The following is a 23,225-nucleotide window of genomic DNA, read 5'->3' on the forward strand; positions in this document are numbered from 1 at the left end:
TGCTCATGACTCGTGAGACCAAAAGGGAACCTAGTGCTCTGATACCATGTTGTCAGGACCCAAAATCCACTAAGGGTCGTGATGGCACCGGACACCGCTGTCAGGCAAGCCAACCATAAATACTTAATTAAATTCTCATTTGAATAATTGTGAAAACTATGACTTTTCTTTCAATTGGCTAGTAAAAGATAATCTTTACAAGATAAATAAAGAATGTTTAGAAGTTATAACAGAATACCCCATAATTATCCTAGAACCCGATGTCACAAGTGCATGAGCAATTACTAAGGAATAAAATAAAGTACAGTACAATAACTGTCCGGAATACAATTTAGACAGAAAGTAAATGCAATATGCTAAAAGGGGCTATACTAGCTGCGGGTCGCCTCGAGAAATGCAGCTCACCTAGTCCCCGTATCATCCATGCTGCTATGCCCAATAAGCCACCAGATATACAGGTGCCTGTGCAACAAAAATGCACAACAAATGTAGCATGAGTACGTAAACAACATGTACTCAGTAAGTATCCCGCCTAATCTCGAAGAAGTAGAGACGAGAAGTCGACTTCGACACTTACTAGTGGTCCAATAATGATACACAATTAATATAATAAAATTAAGGATTTTTATAAAGCATGGTGGTAACTTAACATAATGAAACAAGTGATCAATTCCTTTATTTAAGGGTAATTTCCAAATTTCGTTTCATCAATTATACACTTATTCACAACCCAGGGAGTGACAATATCAACTTCCATGAATTTCAAGGCAAGGAATATAAGCATGCGCAACTCATGCCGAGGTCGTACAACCCGATCCAACAATATTTAAAATGTGCACTGCTAGAGGGTCGAATGGCGCGAACCATAGATGCATCTATTACCCCGCTCGCGAATCATACGTGCGACGCGGTCAAATATAAATAATAGAGTTACCCCGTTCGCGAATCATACGTGCGACGCAGATACTCATAGATACAAATGTTCAAACAGTCAATTATGAATTCATCAAGAATCATTTATCAAAGGAAAAGTCAATTCTCTTTTAATAATTTAAGAAAATGAGATTTAGCCCTTTTAGAAATTCTTTTACTAATTCGATATGATTTAGGCAATTTCGGTTGTCAATAAGATTACATATTTTTCAGGTATAGCATGCTTTTGGGTCCTAGACTAACCGGACTTAAACATAATAGTAGCTACGCATGGACTCTCGTCACCTCGTGCGTACGTAGCCCCCACAAATAGGAGCACATAACCAATTATTTCACCTTTGGGGACAATTCCCTCTTACAAGGTTAGAAAGGAGACTTACCTCGCTCCGAAGTCCAATAACCGGCTTCCAAGCCCCTTCCGACAACTCAAACCGAGGCCACAACGCTCCAAAACTAGCCAAATAACGGGCAAACCAATGAAAATACACCCTAATACTCATAACAATTCAATTTATATAAAATCCCAACTCCGCACGAAAAGTTGACAAAATCTCCCTCCGGCCCACGTGCCCGGATTCCGAAATTTTTCGAAGATAAAGTTTACCCCAACCTCACGAACTCAAATAGATAATTGGCTCTCAATTTCATGTCCGAAATCGTGGTCAAAATCCAAGAATAGAAATTTCATAGGTTTTCTTCAAAATCCCAAAATTTCTACTAATTTACATGACTTTCCATGTTAAAATCTAGATATAATCCAAGTAATTAACTTGCAATAGGTGGGAATCACTTACCTTGACATGGGTGATGAAAATGGAGCTCCAAATTCGCTCCTAGGTCGGCTCCCATGGAGGAAATGAGATAAAATGAGCCAAACCCATTTCTTTACACTTATTCACTGCCCAGACGACTCTTCTTCGCGTTCACGAGACATCCATCGCGTTTGCGAAGAAGAAAATTCCCAAAAATCATTTTTCAAACTCATCTCAGACAGCCTCTAGTATAGTGGCCATAACACTGTTTATACAAAACTCCAAATGACAAATGGTTTAATGTTTTGACGACAAGACACCAAGATCTACAACTTTTATGTTTTGGTCATCTCCCAATTCCTTATAGATTTTGAGATGTAAGCTGCCAAAGTCAGCCATGTGCAACACAATTTCTTCTTCATCTTCCCGGACAGCCTGTAGTGTACCAGCCATGACTTTTTGTACACAAATCCAAATGCTAAATGGTTTACTTTTTTGCAAACTAGGCACTAAGGACTAAAAATTTTTTTTTGGATCATCTCCAAATTCCTTATAGATTGCGAGATATGAGCCTCCGAAGTCAGACCTGTGCAACAGAGATTTCCTTCTTCGCGAACGCGATGATCACTTTGTGAACGCGAAGAATAGAGTCCCTGAAGCTGAATCCTTCTGCGCGAATGCGAGAGAATCCTCGCGAACGTGAAGAACAACACCAGACACCAGCAACAGCTATTGCAAAGCAGCCCGAAATGATCCGAAACCACTCCGAAACACCCCCGAGGCCCCCGGGGCCCCGTCCTATCATACAAACCAGTCCCATAACATAACACGGATCTGTTCGAGGCCTCAAATCACATCAAACAACATCGGAATCATGAATCGCACCCCCATTTAAGCTGAATGAACTTTAGAACTTCAAACTTCTACATTCGATGTCGAAACATATCAAATCACATCTGATTGGTCTTGAATTTTGCACACAAGTCACATTCGACATTACGGACTTATCCAACTTCCGGAATTGGATTCTGACCCCGATATCAAAAAGTCCACTTCCGCTCAAACTCCTCAAAAACCTTCAAACTTCTATCTTTAGCCAAATGAATCCAAAATGACCCACGAACCTCCGAATTCACTTCCGATCGCGCACCCAACACCATAATCACCATACGAAGCTATTCCCAGACTCGGAATATCAAACGGACATTGATAACGCTGAAATGCCTTCAACCCAAACTTATGAAATTCTTCAAAAAATGCTAACTTCCATAATAGGTGCCGAGACGTTCCCGGCTCTTCCAAAACCCGATCCGGACATACTACCAAGTCCGAAATCATCATACAAACTTGCTGGAACTTTTGAATCCCGATCCGAGGACGTTTACTCAAAAATTCAATCTTAGTCGATTCTTTCAACTTAAAGCTTCCAAAATGAGAATTCTCTTTCCAAATCAACTCCGAACTTCCCGAAATTCAATTCCGACCATGCGTACAAGTCATAATACCTGAAGTGAAGCTACTCATTGCCTCAAACTGCTGAACGACGCGCTAGAGCTCAAAATGAACGGTCGGGTCGTTATAAAAATTACCCAATGGAGCTAACCAAATAAGAAAAAATCCATATCCGAGATCGAATACTAAAAAGTCAAGACTGGGTAATTACCATTCAAATTTAAAGCTTAAAGCTGAGAATCATTCTTCATATCTATTTCGATTGACCTGAAAGCCACAACTGACGATTTGCATAAGTCATTTTACATCATACGGGGCTAGTCATGCCCGAGAACTGGCGAGCGAAGTACAAATTCTCAAAACGACCGATCGGATCGTTACACTATTCCCTGCTTTTAAAATTATACTCATGTCGTATCTATTCTGTTGCACTTTAGTATAAGCCTTCCACTATGCTAGTCATTCATGCCCTTACTTGTTAACTTGTAAAGATCATGTGTCTCCTTCTTAATTGTTATATTTGTACTTAGGCCTCCATTATGCTAGTTTATTGGAGATGATATTCCTTGTTTTCCAATTTTTGTTATTACTCACGCGCGTTCCGCCTAGTCGTTTACTGTTGCCCACATGTATATCCTCGTCCATTGTTTCTACTTGTGCATTTCCTACTTTGTAATTCCTGTTATCGGTATTTCTGTCATCTAGTTGGTTCTGTTATACGTACATTTGGAAGGATGAGTTGACGCACGAAGGGTGTTTCCATGCTAATTGATTTGACACATAAAATATTTATATATGGTGAGGGAGAGATAGAACCACGAAGGGTGTTACCGTGCCATTTGACATGAAATCTTGGATATACTCCTCATACCAGGAAAGATTGAAATTCTTCTACTGTGATTCCTTCTAGTAAAGTTGATTGTCTCGCAAAGTGGTATACGGTACTCTTATCTGTTATGTTTTGAACTGCCTATATTGTTAGCCTAATGTACAGGTTATAATAATAAGCATCTTTTTACTAAAAGCCTCGTCACTACTTCGACGAGGTTAGACCAAATACATACTAGTACATGGGGTCGGTTGTACTGATACTATACTTCTATACATTGTGTACAGACTTTTGGAGCAGCACTGCTAGTGATGTCGGGTGCTGACTCTGAATATGTTCATGCATTCCGGATATAGCTGCCAGTTGTTCTTGGTAGCTTAGGTTTTTCTAATATGTTTATGTAATTTCCAAATAGAATGTGTAATTATTTGTATCAGTTTTGCAAATTCCAAGTCTTAGAAGCTCATGAGTCGTACTACCAGTTCTTGGGTAAATTTGTAAATGTTCAGATAAATCTTTACTATTTTCCTATAATCTCTTTGAATTATATTTTCGGTTAGTTGGATTACCTAGCGGATCGAGTTAGGTGCCATCACGACCAGTAATTTTTTTTGGGTCGTGACAAATTTATTTGTAAATAGCCATCAACGACACATGAAAAATACTAAGGCCCTAAGGAAAAGCCAACTTCAACAGCATAAACGAGACAACTCAACAAAGAATCTATTTTAGAAGCTTATTAAAGTATTTTGACACCCAAAGAGCATCTAAAATTACAAAACTTCATAATAGATAATTCATATTTGAGTTTTTCCTTATACAGCGATATAGATACATTTGTGTCTATAAAAAGAGAACAATCATTTTACCCACTTTATGACAATTATGAAACAAAACTTTAGACTGATTCATTAGTTGGAATGAATGCAAGGGACTTCGGTTGAATTTGTTAGAGTTTATAAATCCAAGTGTGAAATTTAATAACAACCATGTTTAAGCTTCAACAAAATCTGTTACTATTATCAAGTCAACACTATTGAATATTAACTCATATTCAATCAAAGTAATTCAATATAATAAAGTAATACATAAATTCTTTAGAATAATAAAGAACTAAACGTCATCTCTCAAATAAATAAGTAATAGTTTGACATTACTTGAGGATAAAAAAAACATGCATATAAGGCTTCTAAATATTTAACAGTAGCAAATCTTCATCATCAGTTTCAGGTTCTAATTCGATGCCTTTAATAATATCATGCATCGAGAATTTGCCAACAGAAAGAACAGTCATTGCAACTTTAACGACCATGTTTAAGCTTCAACAAAATTTATTTTTATAAACAACTATGCTATGTTTAACAATATTTATTTATTAATTTAATAAAAAATTCTCCATAGTTTCCCCTGTAACCGGAGAACCAATCAACATAACACCTAGTAGAAAAGATCATTCAACTCAATCCAATTACAATTATCAAGTCAACGCTATTGAATATTAACTCATATTCGAGCAGAGTAATTCAATATAATAAAGTAATACATAAATTCTTTAGAATAATAAAAAACTAAACATTATCTCTCAAATAAATAAGTAAAACTTTAACATTACTTGAGGATAAACAAATATGCATATAAGGGTTCTAAATATTTTACAGTAACAAATCTTCATCATCAGTTTCAGGTACTGATTCGATTGCTTCAATAATATCATCATCTAAGGTAACATTAGTGCTGATAACATCAAGATCATTTCTTCCCAGTTCATAAAGTTTTCATCTTGCTCAAACGTACACGAGAACTCTTGAGCATTTTTGTTGAAAAGTTTCTTCACTGACAGCACCACCAGTAAAATAAGTAGAATGACCATTAAGACAATGGACCAGTCGGGATGAAGATTATCCTTGACATAAAAAAAACTTGTTCTGCTTGAGATGCAAGCACAAATGGTTCATTTTTTGCTAGCTTTCGGTTAGTATTGACACTAACACAGCCATGTTTATCTATCTTCACTCATTTTCCAATGTGATCAACATCCAACCAATCACATTTAAATAAAACAATCGTTTACCTTCGAGATATTGAAGTTCTACTATTTCGGTCAAAGTACCATAATAATTTATATTTTGACCATTCATTATTCCTCGTACTAAAAAACCACTATTTTGCTTCACCCTGTTTCTTTCGAGTTGTTTAGTATGGAATCTAAAATCATTTATCTCATACCCTTTGAATCTTTGGACTCCATCAAAAGGACCTCTAGCCAAAAAATATAACCCGCAACTTACATGTGAATTTTCTTTCTTGCACATTTGCACAATCTGTACAATAATAAATAAATAAAATAATGATGCTAAAGAAGTACTACAAATAAAAATTAACAATGTAATGAAAACTTACTCGATGGAAAAACCAATCGTCGATGTTCATGTTCCTATTGTTCTGCTTGTACTCACTGTTTAAAATAACCATAATTATTGAAAAAAGGCTAATAAAATCAAGTAAAAATGTACAATGGCATAAAGAAACATATCACAAAAACGGTTGAACTTCTTCACAATTTCTCAAAACATAAAGATGAGCTTGTTTTTCCTCAAGCTCTTCAAAATTTCTGAATGTATCTCTTAATAAAAGGGCAACCCTTTCGTTCAAAAATTATAATCCACATAATGTGTCAACCTGATCACCTTCATAATTTTTGTCCACTGGATTATTCTCTTTCCACTTCCATGTAAATAGCTTGTACAAAATATCAGACTTTCTTCAATAATATATCCTTCTGCAATAGATCCTTTAAGTCGACATTTAATACGAACATAACAGTTTAATTTGTGCGCGAATCTACATGATAATAATAGGTAGCTAAACACTTAGCATGATAAATTAATAAACCACAAGAAATTAAATTGAAACTATGAAATACAAAAACATACCGCTCTATTGGGTACATCCACCTGTATTGTACAGGTCCAGCAATCTTAGTACAAACATACCGCTCAATTAGCCTCATGGTTTATTGTTAATATTTTTTTTTAAAATAAATTTTTCCCTTTTCTGGGGGTGTTGTATTAATCAAAAGTTGTTTCTCATTATTACAACACAAGGGTACAGATTAACTTTCAAAAACTCTGGCGAGGTGATAATATAATACAAGTTCACCTGCCACCACGAACAATATACTTGATTCCAATACTTGGTATTTGACTTTTGTCCAGCTTAAAGGGGCCCTTAGCACCCTTAGGAAGTTGCTGACTGGAGAAGTAGTAAGTTCCAGTCTGAGATTTGGCAGCCAATTTTGCTAAACAATCAGCTAGTTGGTTGGATTCTTTGTAGCAATGCTTGATATATATATATATATATATATATATATATATATATGTATATATACACACACATACTTTTCTTATACCTTATCTGTATCATCTTATCAGTGATATGATCCATCCTATAATTAGTCTCTTTCTCCTCCCTTATAATATCAGCTAGCAAGAGTGAATCCATCTCTAAAGTGAAAGTTGTATAACCATTTTATATACACCAGGTCATTCTGAGAAGTGTTGCATAAGCTTCTGCAAGATTGTGATTGTTGCAACTATAAGGGAATGAGAATGCCATGATAATGCCGCCATTGTCTTTCCTCAATGCACCTCCCAGTCCAGCTCTCCCATCATTCTTGTTAAAACTTCTATATGTGTTTAGCTTGAAAGTTCCAATCTCTGGTTGCACTACAATGCTATTTTGTTTGGGGTGAGTGTCGCAAAAACTGTTCCAAGGCAACTTGATATTACAATTAGGATAAGCCTTGTGGATTGCAATTTACACATTCCAACTGATTTGGTACTTCAACTTATAGAAGTTGAATTTCTTTTGATTTCCATACCTGCAAGCACAAGTTTCTTTCCTAGTACCCAACATATAATAATAGGAGTAATACTTAACACTAATTCATGTCCATCATTAACAAACTTAGTTTGCCACCAGGTATTTAACATATATCTAATAGGGTGGATGTGATAGTTAATTCCAAGTAGAGAGCCAAAAAGTTTTCAAACATAACTAGTTGCATGTCCTTCTATAAAAATATGGTGCATATTTTCATAGGTAGGATTCTCACAACAGTTACACCTAGAAACAATCTGTCTCCCAAACCTAGAAATAACTTCATCAAAAGGGAGTTTGTCTTTCCAAAGTCTCCAAACAAGCAATGACATATTAAAAGGAATATAAGAATGCCAAATCTTATCAATGTGTTGGTGCTTAGGTCTAGAATTTCTTACCAGATTCTAAGCTGTTTGTTGGAGTATTTTCCATTCTCCATAAGGTCCCAATAAACCTTATCCTCTTTGTCTTGATTTCCAATGTCAACTTTTAGGATATGATTTATCAGTTGATCTGGAAGGACATTCTTCCACTTTCTGACATCCCACCTGCCCTCAATGATGAATTCATAAACCAAAGTAACCCTAAACCTACAAGATGACCTTTTAAGGTTCAATGATCCCACCAAAAACTACTTGAGCCTGAATTGACTTGCCAAACCATGTACTTTTCTGCAATTTTCTTATTTTAAGAACATGCTTCCAGGCATGAGAATTCCCAGTAGCCCATTATTTCGAAACCAAATGAGATCTAATGCAATATTTATGTCTAACATATATTGCCCATAGAGATAATGTGGACCTGATCCGCTACCACCTTTTCATAGTCAACATGTCACTGATATCTTCCATCATTCTAATACCAATGCCTCCCTCATCTGTAGGCATAGTGAGATTATTCCAGGAACTCCAAAAAATAATTTTCTCTTCGTACAGTGCGATTTTTTCGCTACAGTGTCCGACCCGACGAAAATGGACGGTTCTAAGCCGTCCACCGGTGAAAATCCACCGGTCAAGTCACCAAGAAGTGCCTTAACAAGGCGCACAACCCTCCCAAACCAGTTTTTCCTAACACTTTCCCAGTTGCTACGAATCAAAGGAAAGGTGAGGCGGTCACTGTAGCACGCAGTCGCCTGGGAGCTTCAAAAAATTCCAAAGTTAATTCTGGAACAAAAAAGGTTATTCCTCTCCATGGAGATTGTTCTCCATCACAAAACACACATCCTCACCAAAAATCAGCCATTTCTACCGTGGAAATCAATGTCAATGATCGTCTGCGAAATGCCAGCCACATAGAACTAGTTGGAGATGGATTTCCAGCCGGCCAATCTGGGAATGCAGGGTACCAAAATGCTTGAACTAATGAGGATATCAGCTTAGCACCCTCAATTTTGTATGGGTATCAATCTACTGATTCAATTCTGAAATCATTAAACCCAGGCACTCAAAATTCATCAGAGGTTAAAAAAGACGACAACCTTCAATCTGGACAAATTGGACCTCAACCATTGATTGGAAACCTTTCTCCACCTTCTGAGGAACAGGTAAGCACAGTTTCAGCTCATTCTACAAAGACAATTGATCACATTGATCAATTGAAAAGCCCAGTCCTGCATCATTTGGCCGTACAGGAGGTTCCGGTGAACCAATTGCTTCAAAACCAATACCAAACTACTCTTGGTATTCAGGAGATTGATCCCCAAGCTTCAAATCCAATTCTACAAGGACCAATTCCCTTGAATATCCAAATTGGTGACTCTGCAGTCACTGAACTGTCAGGTGTTCGGCCAAATGTCAAAGACACCTATGGTGCTCTAATGATAATCCAATCTGGACTACAAATTTCTCATGATCAACAGGAAGGTACTCGTCAAGAGAATTCCCATGCTCCAACTCAAAAAATCAAGGATCAATCACTTTCTCTAGACATACAGAAGGCTGCTCTTGCTTCTACTGATAGCAATGCAATAATTGATAAAGGTGATGCCTTAACAGCGAATCGCAATGTCAATACTCTTCCCTCAACTACTACTCCCTCAACTATGCAACCAACAGTCATCAATGAACCAGCAACCATTCAGCTGCCTCAGAATCAATCTAACCCATATTCCACTCCCAATGTTAATGCCACACCCAAGATATCAGCTAATTTTGATAGGCCTACCAACACCAAAAAAACCCAAAAACCTCCTGCAACAAACAATCATCCATCCACTCAGCCTATCAAATAGGTTCCACCAATTACTAATCCCAATCCACAGCTTAGAAACTCTTCCAATCAAAAGAAACCTGCAGGTAACTCACCACCACCACCCCCTACTGTTACCCATTCCTATGTCACAAGACTCAGAGCTAGGCATGAAGTAGAGGTCAAACCAATAGCATTTACCCCTCTAAAGATAACTACCAAACAAGGTAAACCTGTAGTAATTTTCAAAAGGGAAGACTACATGGTAAAATTTGCAGATAGGTGCAAGTTAACAGTAGTAGGCAAGTTTTCCAACACCATGCCTAGAATGGAAATCATCAGAAAGAGCTTTATTGCTCAGACTGAACTCAGAGGACCAGTCAAGATAGCCCACTTCAATGCTAGGACTGTCTATATTGATCTGGAAAATGAGTATGATCATTCCACTGTCTGGGGTAAGCAGCACATGTATATCCAAGGCCAGATGATGAAACTGGAAGCATGGTCCCCAGCATTCAAGCCAAATGAAGATTCTCCCATTGTGCCAATATGGGTGGTGAACCCAGAATTGCCATGGCATTTGTACTACATGGAAATTCTCACACCTCTATTGTCTCCTATAGGCAAAGCCTTATACTTGGATCTGGCTTCTTTCCAGAAAACAAGGGGAAGTGTAGCTAAGGTCAATATTCAAATTGATTTAACCAAGGAGAGACCCCATCATGTCTGGCTTGGATATGATGAGGAGCAGGATGAGAATGGAGATGGAGAATAGTTGGAAGTCCAGTATGATAGCTTGCCAGCCTATTGCACTCATTGCAAACATTTAGGTCACTCTGAATACACATGTGAAATTAGGCTGAAAGATGAGGATAAAAAGAAGAGAAAGGAGGAAGAACAAAAAGTTTCAGGTAATCCACACAATGCAGCCCCAGGTACATCCAAGGGAATGCAGCAAACTGTACAAGAAGGAAGACCAAAAACTAATGAACAGAACCAAAGCAAAAATCCAAAGGCAGTACAACATTAAAAAGCAACAGAGCACCAAAATTCGGTCCAAGAAACAACAGACGAAGAATGGCAGACTTAGAAAAGGAAGAACTTCAAAGCTAACACTCAGCCCAAAAGGAAACAACAGGTTTACATGCCAAAACAACCAGAGGCTAAACAACAGAAGGTTGCTCCAAATGACATTCAGCAGCAGACAACCCAAACTCTAGTACATTCAGGTATACCTGCTATCAATCCTCCAGCTCAACTGGAGAGGAGTGTAGATCCTGTTGCCCAGGAACATCCCATTCCCTCTATTTCCCCATCTAGTTCTGCTGATTGTGGTGTTAATGGAGGAATGGAGACTTGTCAGGGGAAACTTAGTGATAGCCAGGGAGGGTTCCAAATGGGGAGGGGTTTCCTCATGTTTTGCATGAGTGGGCTAATGCACAATTGGCAATGAACTGAGCTCTGATGGCAATGAAACAGATATGCCCACCAATGATAAACCTCCTAAATCCAAACCTCACAAAATTCACCTTTGTCTCCCCAAGCACTCCCAGAAAAAACCACCTCTTAAATCCCTTAGATATGGTCATGGAGGAACGCCCCCTCAACAGATACACTCCACAGCAGGATGAGTATAGACCAATTGAGTCTGAGGATGAAAGTGCTGGAAATCATGATGATGTTATTGCCTCTAGTGACGATGATCATGAAAAAGAAGAACATTGTGAGCTGCTAATTGCTACAGTTAATGGTGAACCAAATAAGGAAACTGTTGCATCTGCCACCCTATCTGCCAGAAAAAGTCCCACTCCAAGGCTTACCAGAAACAGGGCTGCTAGAATCAGAAGCAGCAGTGTCCTACCAAAACACAACTCAAAACCCTTTTTCCAATGATTAGTACAATCATTTGGAATGCAAGAGGCATCAGGACCTCTGGAGCCACTGAAAGGCTCAAACTCCTGAAACAAATACATAACCACTCTTTCATTGCTGTCCTTGAACCTTTCCTAGACAATTTTCACCTCAATTACTTTAAAATCCAACTTTCAATGCATCAAGTTTCTGCTAATGTTAATGATAAGATCTGGGTATTTTAGGATAAGGAATTCAATGCCAAGGTTTTAGATCATGATGAACAACAATTGTCATTAGAAATGAAGCATGTTGAGAATGGCAATCTGTTCCACCTAACACTCATTTATGCAAAGTGTAAGCCAATTCTCAGAAGTCCTTTATGGGAAGTCCTTAGACACAAATCAACTACCTGTAATGTGCCATGGTGTGTCATTGGAGATTTCAATGTCATTGCCTTTGTAGAAGAAAAGATTGGTGGCATTCCATACCAAATGTCCAAAAGCCTTGATTTTCTGAGCATGATGGAGGACTGTGGACTTATGGATCTGGGTTTCTATGGGTCTAAAGTCACATGGTCCAATGGATGGGGGCAATGTGCTATTGTATGGAAACGATTGGACAGGGGATTAGCCAATGATTTATGGCTAGAAGCCTTTCCTGCTGCCACATTACTCATTTAGCTTCAGCAGGATCTGATCACAACCCCCTACTATTGGAACTTCATACAAGACAGGATAATGGTAAAAGTACTTCAATTACTCACTATGGTGGATACCAAGTTTTAACTCTGTTCAGAATATGGAACAGAGAAGTCAGAGGTATCCTATGTGGTGTTTCACCNTAACTTAATTGTACAAATTACTTACGTATGGGTTCCGGACTCCATATTTTGAGGCCCAGTGGCACCAAATTATCATTAATAATTATGTATTTTTTTATAATTGAAATTCATATTTTTTAATAACTTAATTGTATAAATTACTTACGTATGAGTTCCGGGCTCCATATTTTGAGGATCGAAATACCAGTAATAGATACTAAAACAAAAGGAATTCTAAGCTAAAATACTACACATTACTACGCTACAAGGCTCTAAATTTTACTACGCTAAAAGGGTCTACGTTTTACTACGCTAAAAAGGTCTAGATTTTACTACGCTAAAAAATAATCTAAACTAAACATAAACAGCAAATAAATTTAATTGCAAATAAAACACAAAACGGCATGAAAGCACATATATATAAATGAGAATATTAACAGACAAATTTATTTGACAAATTTATATTTTTATATAAAACAGTAAAATTAAATCCGGATAAATTTAAGATGCTAATTTCGAAAATAAAACCACCAACCGAAATAGAACACATACAAATCAAATAATATGCATTATTATAAAAGTTTTAACTTAAAATAAATCGAAATACCTCGATTTAGAATTTTCGGAAAGCAAATAGATCGAAAATTTGACTCCGAAAGCGTGAATCAACAATAACAAGAAGCTCTACTCGAGTGTGGGACCTACGTTCTTCAAGTTTTATGTGCCGGGGGGACCCAAAATTTTTTTTTTTTTTTAATGGCGGACAGTGGGGGGACCAATTTTTGGAGTGGGGGAATAGAATAATGGGGAAGAAAAAGATGGGGAAGAAGATGGAGGGTATTTTGGTGAGGGATATAACGCCACTATTTCTGGCGCTATATCACTCTGTCAGTGTATAACGCCAGAAATAGTGGCGTTATATCACTCTGACAGTGTATAACGCCAGAAATAGTGGCGCTATATGTTAACGGTGTTGTTACCGTTAATATATAGCGCCACTATTTCTGGCATTATATATATTATTGTTACCTTTTTTTTACACCTATTTATGTGTTTTGAGTCCAAAATAGAAACATTTTGGTTTCAGACTCCTCTATGCACCCCTACTAGGTAGGTTTGCTCTATAGTATACTATCTATACAAGAGATTTATCCATTCCTTTTCTTTCCTATTTTTTCTATTGTCTACTATCAGTTGCATTCTGTGTTTACTATCCTCTTTGATACTCTGCCACATCTTTTCTGGAATTGGCACTGCTTGGTTCCATAGAGCTTCATTTCTTGCTTTCCATATTCCATACATGATTGCTACTATGATGGAAATCACAAATCCTCTGCATATTCTTCCTTTGATACATCTTCCTATCTTCCTCCATATGTTATGCTAATCTAAATGGTTGATCTTTAATCCCAGCCATCTGCATAGTTCCTCAACACTTCTTCTTGACACTCAAAGTATAAGTGCTGAATTGTTTCATCATACATACCACATAGAAGACATGTCTTCTCCTGGCTCACTCCTATCATGTGTAGTCGATCCCTTGTAAGCAATCCGTGTCTCATAATCAGCCAACCTATGAAGCAGTGTTTTGGCACATTCAATCTGTTCCAGATCCATCTAGCATATGGCCATTTAGGTGCTTCTCCTCTTCTCCATCTATATCCATCTTTTACTGTGTATTGTTTATTCTTTCCTTTCAAGCCTTGTTGTTCAAATCCAGTTTCAAATCTATCTTTAATGTCACAAATCTTCTTCCAGTACCATGTACAGTCCTGTGGTGGTTTATAATGCCACCAGTCCTTCCCTTTTATATAAATGTGATTCACCCATCTGACCCACAAAGTGTCACATTTTTGTTTAATGTTCCATACATACTTTGCTACTGCTGCTTCATTCTAAGCTACACATTCCTGTACCCCTAATCCCTCCTCTTCTTTTGGTCTGCAAACAGTATCCCATGCTACCAAAGGAGGTTTTTTGCTAATCACTTTCCCATCCCATAAGTAATTCCTACATATTGTTACTATTGCTTTCATTACTTTCTTTGGCATTATGAAGATAGATGCCCAATAGGTGTGCAGATGCAGTAGCACAGTATTTACCAGCTGAGTTCTCCCTGCATATGATAGATTTCTGGACCCCCATCCTTTAATTTGTATTAGGATCTTGTCTATTAGCCTTTCACAATCAACTGCATTCAACTTCTATGGGGATATAGGTACTCCTAAGTAATTGAATGGTAGCTTACCTCTCTTGTACCCAGTTATCTCACTTATATCTTCAACTTCCTTCCTGTTCATATTTGCACAGAAGATATTTGACTTCTCTGCATTAACTGTCATCCCTGAAGCATTTGAGAAGGTCATGAGGCCCCTTAACATGAGCATTATAGAAGCATACTCCCCTTTACTAAATAATATCATGCCATCTGCAAAACATAAATGTGTCAGCTTTAGTCCTTTGCATTTGGTATGAAATCTAAATTCCTTCTGTTGAGCTACATGCCCCATCACTCTTGTGAATTACTCCATACAAATCACAAACAAAAGGGGTAAAATTGGATCCCCTTGCCTAAGTCCTCTCTTTCCTTTTATACTTCCATAACATCCTCCATTCAAGTTGATGCTATAGCTAGTTGTAGTTATGCATTCCATAATCCATCCTATAAACCTTCCAGGGAAGTTCAGTGCATGTAACATCTCCCCCACAAACTTCCGTTCAATAGAGTCATAAGCTTTCTTCAAATCCACCTTAATCAAGCAGCTTTTTGTAGTAGTCTTCCTGTTGTATAGTCTGACTAGGTCTTGACATATCAAGATATTCTGCACTATTGTCCTTCCTGCCACAAGTGCACTCTGATTCTGTGAAATGATATCTGGTAGAACTAGTTTCAATCTATTACACAGCATCTTAGATGTGATCTTGTATACCACATTACAGCATGCTATAGGTCTGTGGTCTTCCACTGTTGCAGCATGAGAAGATTTAGGTATGAGTGTTATTACTGTGCTATTCATAGCTCTTAGCATCTTTCCAGATTGAAAGAACTCCAATACTGCGTCAATGACATCCTCACCAACAATAGACCAGCTATCTTTAAAAAAATTGGCTTCCATACCCATCTGGTCCTGGTGCTTTTGTCCCATCTATGCCCCACAGTGCCTCTTTGACCTCCTTCTCTGTAAATCTCTTGGTCAGTTGTGCTCTTTGCTCTTCTGAGACCATTGGTCCTTCATGTACTATTCTGCTTACTATATGGTTTCTGTTCTTCTTATTTGTGCCCAGTAAATTCATATAGAACTCCTTAAAAGCATCAGCAACTTCCTCTGTTGTTTGAACTGTTTCCCCATAGATGTTTTGAATGGTGAATACTCTAGTTGCTGCTTTCTTTGCCTTGATCACAGAGTGGAAATACCTAGTATTCATGTCCCCATATTTGAGCCATTGCACCTTACTTCTTTGCTGTAGGTACTTCACTTTTGCCTCTTTCCAGTATACATACTCCTTGGTCAGTTCCTTCTCTTCTTTACTTAGTCTTTCATTTCTAGGTTCTTTTTGTATTTTCTCCTGGCACTCCATCAGCCTCTTCAAACTGTCCTCTTATTTTTTCTCCACTTCACTAAATCTGTCTTTGTTTAACTGACTCAGTATTTTCTTGAGTCTATTCAGTTTTCCAACCACCTAGTACATTTTTGATCCTTGAATTTGTTGTCTCCAGCTTCCTTCCATCCTACTCATAAAAGACCTATCCATACTCCACATGTTGTAGTACCTGAACATCTTCTTTTTTGGACCACCAACCCCTTCCTATTGAATGATTGCAGGACTATGATCATACTCCCCTGCTGGCATATAGTGTACCTCAGCAGCTGGCAATTTATTCACCTAGTCATTATTAAAAAATACCCTATCAATTCTGCTAAGTACCCTGTGTTGACTTTCTTGCTTATTACTCCATGTATAAAAATAGCCTGATGATTTCATCTCTTGTCAATAGTCCACACATTCTTTAAACTCCTTAATTTCTGCATATGTCACCTTACTCCCCACTCTATCCTCTTGATTGAGAATAGAGTTCAGGTCTCCCATTATTGCCCATGCCCCTCTAACTTGGTCAGCTGTATTTCTTATATCTCTCCATTATTGTTTCCTCAATGCTTGGTCATTAAACCCATATATCATTGTAACATTCATCTTCTTCCCTTTGCTTCTATGTGTGATCATACTATGTATTAATTGTTCTGTCACCATTTCCACCTGCATAGTGAAGATTTGTGGTCTCCACAGTAGCCATACTCTCCCTGCATTATGCTTTAAGTGATTAGTTGTATAAGATCAACCTATACAAAGATTAAGAGCAACTTTATTAGCCTTACCTCTCTTAATCTTTGTTTCCAAGAGCCCAAATATTCCAACCTACTGCCTGTGAAGGAATAAGTTCACTTCCTTCTGTTTGATTGGTGTGTTTAGGCCCATGATATTCCAGAATCCAATCCTATCCATTAGGGAGGTGGGGTTGAGGCCCCCCAACCTGCCCTATTTTGCTACTGTTTTCTTGTCTTTCATTTGTTTTCTCCTTTACTTGTTCCACTCCTTCTTGGCTTCCATTGTTTCTATTGTTCACTTGTGTACCCATTCCATTATTATTCTGAGTACTTCCTCTATTCCTCCATGCTCTTTTTCCTTGCACCACATGCCATTTTTCCTGTTCCATATTGTTTCTACCTGCCCCTGCTTCCTTCTCCTGCCTTTCCTGCTGCTTTCCTGCATTCTGCTCTATTGGATTTTTATCACTTGCTTCAATTTGCTGTTGTTTCTCTGGTATTCTCCCCTGATCTGTTTGGTTATTGTTCTCCATTCCTTTTATGCTCTTCTCCTTCCCCATATCCTCTCTTATCTGTTTCCTGCATTCTTTGATGTCATGCCCATAATTACCACATGCTGTACAATAAGTTGGCTTCCATTCATATCGCACCCCCTGCTCGATAATTGCACCACATTCATTCTCAAACATAACTACTTCTGGGTAATTCTGGTCTGTTTCTACCTCCACTAAAATTCTTGCAAATTGTAATGTCTGTTTTTGCGTAGTAGCTCTATCTGCCTTCAGTGGATTCCCCATCATCCATGCTATTTTAGTTAGTGCATTTTGCCCCCAATACTTGATATCTAAGTTCATTAAGCGAATCCACATAGGAATTTTATCAACCACCTGTTTGTTAAACTTTATGTCCGGTCTCCATGGCTTCACCACCATTGGGTTTTTATCAAACAGTCTAATTCCTTCTTCCACCACCTTCTCCTTACTCTCCAATGAGTGAAATCTTACTATGAAAACTCCCCGATTTACCTGCGCAATTTTATCAATTTCCAGCGATCCCCATACACGTTTAAAGTAGCCTTCCATTACTGTTTGTGGGGGATTTGGCCCTAGAACATAACAGAAACTGCTGATTTCCAGTAAATTATCTCATCCTTAATATCATCCATCGTAATTTTCACATTCCCTTTCACTTGTTCTTCTCTCTTCCAGTTAGATCATATCCTTCACTAGCTTCCCCTTCTCCTACAATTTTACTCCAAAACCCCCCTATTTTTGGAGTTTTTGCATGAGTAAGTTTCTCAAATAATTCCGATCCACTCACCTCGTCTTCCGTTTGATCTTCCAGGATTTCGTAATCGGCGTGTTCTCCGCCATTGTTGATTATGCATCCATTGATTTCTCCAAATCTAGCGGTGTTATTCCTTGAATTGCGTTAACATTCCTAAATTTCCTTGCTTCCGATGACTGTGGTACTCATTTTAGGTCTCTTTTAGTTGTATCTAGATGTACGGTACTCCTTCCTCCTCCAAATTTAGCTTTCCTCGTCAAATCAGTTGCCTGAGAGGAGAGCTCACATTCTAGAGAGAGAAAGTTTCAAATGCTTCATTGTTGTTACATCTACTGAAAGAATAAATTATCGTTTGTTTTTTATCCTATCTATTGTTTTGCCTTTTAGTAGTATTTGGTGAATGCTTCTAATTTTATATTCTGGAAAAAGCTGTCTATAGTTAACCTAATTATTGTGTGGATATTGTGGCTTTTTTATTATTTAACTAATTGCAGTGTGAAGAAGCTAAGAAGAAGATTTATGCCGTAAGCACAACAAATTACCATGGTTTTCATGTCTTGTGTTCAAAGGAAATATCAGAGAAGTTTGTAGGTGGGTGTATATTGATTATGTTAGTATTTTTGGCGAAATACATAAACAGTCCTTTAAGTTGTCCAACGACCAAATGGACACCTCTCCATTACGATTTTGACACTTCAAGTATCTATTAAGTAGATCAAGGAAATACATGTTGCTAATGCGGCATATGCGTGTTTGCTAACAAAATTATGAGCGCCTGATGTCATTTTTTCAGTCTAATTTTCTTTTTATTTGAAAAAAACAAGAAATAGCCGAAACTTAGCCTCTCTTCTTCCCGTCTTCCTGAATAAACTACCTCGACGTCCCTCACCTGCAACCACCCATGAAACCACCATAGAGGCCATGAAAATCAGCTACTAACGCTTCAACTAAGCCACTGTAAATCACCAGAGACTCTGCCACCTTTCACCACAAAGCTCCATTGCCCGTAACCTCCGGAATTGCGCCTAGTTCCGTCGACCCAAAACTAGTCCCAAGTCCAGCTGTAAAAAGCAACAAAATGCAGCAACTACAACTGCGAAAAATCACCAAATCTTTTTCTCAGTAGTCACCTTCATCTCTACCATAAGAAAACAACTTCTCCAACCCCCTCATCTTCATCTCCACTAGACATGCTCTCTTTCATCCAATCACACATTTCTTCCGTTAGAAACACATAAACAACAATCAATTATTTGAATCGACTGATAACTTTAAGCATAATTTTACACCAAATACAACAGATTAGAGAAACAAAAGTGGTATAAGCTCAAATTCAAAGTCAGGAAAATAATGGAGAGAGAAGACTAAAGGTGGAAGAAGCTAAGAAGAAGATTTATGCCATAAGCACAACAAATTACCATGGTTTTCAAGTCTTATGTCCAAAGGAAATATCAAAGAAGTTTGTAGGTGAGTGTATATTGATTATGTTGCATTTTTTGACGAAATACATAAACGGTCCCATTAAGTTGTCCACAATGGCCAAATAGACACCTCAACCGATTCCATTGCGATTTTGACACTTAAAGTGTCTATTAAGTAGATCAAGGAAACACATGTTGCTGATGCGGCATATGCGTGTTTGCTAAAAAAAATTATGAGCGCGTGAAGTCATTTTTTCAATTTAATTTTTTTTATTTGGAAAAAATAAAGAAACAGCCGAAACTTAGCCCCTCTTCTTCTTGTCTTCTTGAATAAACTACCTCAACGTTCCTCACCTGCAATTCACCATGAAACCACCATAAAGGCCATGAAAATCAGCCACTAAAGCTTCAACAAAGCCACCGTAAATTACCAGAGACTCTGCCACCTTTCACCGCAAAGCTCCATTGCCCGTAACCTCCAGAACTGCGAGTTCCGTCGACCCAAAACTAGTCCCATGTCTAGCTGTAAGAAGCACCAAAAATGCAGCAACTACAACTGCGAAAAATCACCAAATCTTTTTCTTAGTAGTCACCCTCATCTCCACCATAAGAACACAACTTCTCCAACCCCTTCATCTCCACTAGACACGCTCTCTTTCATCCAACCACATATTCCATTCCGTTAGAACTACATAAACAACATTCGATTATTTGAATCGACTGATAACTTTAAGGATAATATTACACCAAATACAACAGATTAGAGAAACAAAAGTGGTATAAGCTCAAATTAAAAGTCAGGAAAATAATGGAGAGAGAAGACTAAAGGTGGAAGAAGCTAAGAAGAAGATTTATGCCGTAAGCACAACAAATTACGATGGTTTTCAAGTCTTGTGTTCAAAGGAAATCTCAAAGAAGTTTGTAGGTGGGTGTATATTGATTATGTTGCATTTTTTTGGCGAAATATATAAACGGTCCTTTTAAGTTGTCCACAACGGCCAAATAGACACCTCAACCGATTCCATTGCGATTTTGACACTTAAAGTGTTTATTAAGTAGATCAAGGAAACACATGTTGCTGATGTGGCATATGCGTGTTTGCTAAAAAAATTTTGAGCGCGTGAAGTTATTTTTCAATTTAATTTTCTTTTTATTTGTAAAAAACCAAGAAATAGCCGCAACTTAGCCTATCTTCTTCCAGTCTTCTTGAATAAACTACCTCAACGTCCCTCACCTGCAACCCGCCATGAAACCACCATAGAGGCCATGAAAATCAACCACTAAAGCTTAAACAAAGCCACCGTAAATCACTAGAGACTCTGCCACCTTTCACCACAAATTTCCATTGCCCGTAACATCCAGAACTACGCCTAGTTCCGTCGACCCAAAACTAGTCCCATGTCTAGCTGTAAGAAGCAACAAAAATGCACCAACTACAACTGCAAAAAATCACCAAATCTTTTTCTCAGTAGTCACCCTCATCTCCACCATAAGAACACAGCTTCTCCAACACCCTCATCTTCATCTCCACTAGGCACGCTGTCTTCCATCCAACCACACATTCCTTCCGTTAGAAACACATAAACAACAATCAATTATTTGAATCGATTGATAACTTTAAGGTTAATATTACACCAAATACAACAGATTAGAGAAACAAAAGTGGTATAAGCTCAAATTAAAAGTCAAGAAAATAATGGAGAGAGAAAACTAAAGGTGGAAGAAGCTAAGAAGATGATTTATGCCGTAAGCACAAGAAATTACCATGGTTTTCAAGTCTTGTGTTCAAAGCAAATATCAAAGAAGTTTGTAGGTGGGTTTATATTGATTATGTTGTATTTTTTTGGCAAAATACATAAACGGTCCTTTTAAGTTGTCCACAACGGCCAAATAGACATCTCAACCGATTCCATTAATATTCTGACACTTAAATTGTCTATTGAGTAGATCAAGGAAACACATGTTGCTGATGCGGCATATGCGTGTATGCTAACAAAAATATGAGCGCGTGAAGTCATTTTTTCAGTCTAATTTTCTTTTTATTTGGAAAATACCAAGAAACAGCCGCAATTTAGCCTCTCTTCTTCCTATCTTCTTGAATAAACTACCTCAACGTCCCACACCTGCAACCCACCATGAAATCACCATAGAGGCCATGAAAATCAGCAACTAAAGCTTATACAAAGCCACCGTAAATCACCAGAGACTCTGCCACCTTTCACCACAAAGCTCCATCGCCCGTAACCTCCAGAACTGCGCCTAGTTCCGTCGACCCAAAACTAGTCCCAAGTCCAGCTGAAGAAGCAACAAAAATGTAGCAACTACAACTGCGAAAAATCACCAAATCTTTTTCTCAGTAGTCACCCTCATCTCCACCATAAGAACACAACTTCTCCAACCCCCTCATCTTCATCTCCACTAGACACGCTCTCTTTCATCCAACCACACATTCCTTCCATTAGAAACACATAAACAACAATTAATTATTAGAATCGACTGATAACTTTAAGGATAATTTTGCACCAAATACAACAGATTAGGGAAACAAAAGTGGTATAAGCTCAAATTCTAAGTCAGAAAAATAATGGAGATATACGACTAAAGGTTCCAGTAAAATTGTTTCTTTCAGTTTTGCTCGAAAATCAAATTCTCCGGTGAGAGAGGTTGCATGAGAGAAGCTTTTTCTGGTGAGGTCCATCAATGATCCCTTAGTGGGTTCTCTGTTTGGCCATGCTCTGTTGTTTTATATTTGTATTAATTTTATGTCTGTCCAACGGGATGGGACGGGACGAAATTAACAGGACGGGACGACATTTAAGCGGGACGGTGGCGGGACGGGACGAAATGGGACGGGACAAACGGGACGAAACGGTTGGCCCATCCCGTCCCGCTAACAAACGGGATGAGACGGGATGGGACGGGACGGGACGGAACGGGACGGGACGGTTTCGTGGGCCTTAAGTATATTTTTTAAATTTTTTTAAAAAAAAACGTCTAGTTTTTTGAAAATTACTATATTTTTAAAGTTTGCAACGGCAGATTTTTGACTTATTTAATAAACTTAAATGTTAAAACGAAAATTAGAAAACTAAGTAAAGAATTATAAAATATTAAAATAAAAGACTTGTAATGAAATATTCTAGAAATTATAAATTTATAATAGAGTTATAATTTATTTAATATAATTTTAAAGTATTAAGTAACTAAGACAATTCATAAAAAAAATTCAACGCTTGAAACTTGAAGAAATTGCCCAAAATATTTCTCCAAATACTTGACGAATTAATTTGAAGCTTGAAAGTTGCTCCAAAAATTTGCCCAAATACTTGAAACTTGAAAGTTATCTTTTGATAGTTGATAGTTGATACTTGATAGTAACAAAATTGAGAGAATAATATAGATAGAATATTAGAATGTAAGAGATTTGAGAGAGAAGATTGATTTTTTGTGGGAAAAAATGAATAAGAATGGGGGGTATTTATAGTA

This window comes from Nicotiana attenuata, chromosome 1 (assembly GCF_001879085.1).
Source record: "Nicotiana attenuata strain UT chromosome 1, NIATTr2, whole genome shotgun sequence".
In the NCBI taxonomy this organism is placed as follows: Eukaryota; Viridiplantae; Streptophyta; class Magnoliopsida; order Solanales; family Solanaceae; genus Nicotiana; species Nicotiana attenuata.